Raw genomic sequence first — 1,472 nt, forward strand, 5'->3', positions numbered from 1 at the left:
GGAGAAGATATGAGGTACTCTACCTTCGACTCCACCAGTATTTCCCATCTTAGGCCAAAACATCAGCAGCATTTAAAGAGTGCATTTTCCAGGCCCTGTTCTTCTTCAATAAAGCTATTATAATTGTAAAACTTTCTTGTTCTGTGTGTTGATATCAACGATGGCAGGCACTGGTTCAGGACTCCTAGTTCTTCACTGTATCTAGTGAAGAACTAAGAGACCAGTGCCATTTAAAAAGGGGACATGGTGAAACAGCCCGATTTGTAGGGGCCACACATTGGAAAAATGTCTTGTTCTGCACAAGGCTTTCATGAGGGTTGACAGCAATAAGTCTTCCCAGTTGTGTCCAGGTCATCTTGGCTTCAAGACAGGCTGTGGGGGAATGTGCAAAGAAAAACTAAGTGTGGAGGACACTCCACTGAAGCACGCAATGAAATTAAGAGGTGCAGTGTTAAGTATACAAATATTAAGCAGGGTTATTACTTTAAAGCCTAAGGAATTGTTTACATGAGTTTTATAGCAGTATGTTAATTGCACAGAAGTTTTCAAAAACAAGACTGAATACCTGGATGGAGTCACGTTTCTTTGCAGCATCAAGGAAGAATTCCAGAGCCATGGATGCCTGGTTTCTGGCCATTTGGAGGATCAGAACCTGTGACATCAGTTAACTCAATCAGCTTACAAGTTTGTCCACAGTGAATTTAAAAGATAATTCTACTTCCCTGCTGTTTGACTTGAGAGCAATGGTCAATGACTATGTTATGACAATGTTTGCCATAAACATTACAGATAAAACAAAGTTTTTACTAAAGCAATACAGCCTGTGCACTTTTGGTTTAAGGCACAACAACAAAGCTTCATTATCATCCAGTAAGTGAAACTGTTGCACTACAGTTCATTCTGACCCTGTGGACAATTGCAGAGTGAAAGCACTAATTCTGTTCTGTGATTGGACTGTCACTGTCCAATCAGATTCGTCTTCTTCTGCTCAATAATGGCGGTTGGCAAACAGCTTTACCGGAGTGCAGACTAGAGTGTGGACCGGAACAGCTCCTACCTACTACTATAAGAAAATAACCTCACTCAGTTCACATTATATTATCTTGCTTAACGCTGTGCTTTCTAAAAACCTAATAAGTGCTCTGTATTAGTGATGGGTAGATGAGGCGTCATGAAGCGTTTGCCAAACTGTATTGATACTGTGTCACTGAATACTGACACCTGCTGGACCTTAAAAATCCCTACAGGCAACCTAGTTGACAGACTCAACTGACACTGATTTGATGACCTTAGTATATACAATAATATAATTTAAGTCATTGTATTTTATATTGTATTATTTCATATCTTCATTTAAATTTAAAATTTCCTTGATATTTTTAGATACAGTCAATAAATAATGTGAACATGTATCATAACGTGAAAATCTAAATGAACGTGTTGTGAATGAGGATGCTTGTGGACTGGGATTT

At 38.8% G+C, this 1,472-nt stretch overlaps 1 long non-coding RNA gene across 2 annotated transcripts in view; it reads right to left on the minus strand.

Moving 5' to 3' along the window:
- Positions 1-247: 247 nt before the first annotated feature.
- Positions 248-1,472, minus strand: part of LOC109963635 (uncharacterized) — a 3,871-nt gene continuing 2,646 nt past the window's right edge. For both annotated transcript variants that reach the window (XR_002275427.1, XR_002275426.1), the window contains exons 3-4: positions 566-652; positions 248-372 (exon numbers count right to left, since the gene is read on the minus strand). This is a non-coding gene — a long non-coding RNA (uncharacterized LOC109963635). The remainder of the gene's footprint in view (positions 373-565; positions 653-1,472) is intronic.

This window comes from Monopterus albus, unplaced genomic scaffold (assembly GCF_001952655.1).
Source record: "Monopterus albus unplaced genomic scaffold, M_albus_1.0 scaffold76.1, whole genome shotgun sequence".
Taxonomy (NCBI): domain Eukaryota; kingdom Metazoa; phylum Chordata; class Actinopteri; order Synbranchiformes; family Synbranchidae; genus Monopterus; species Monopterus albus.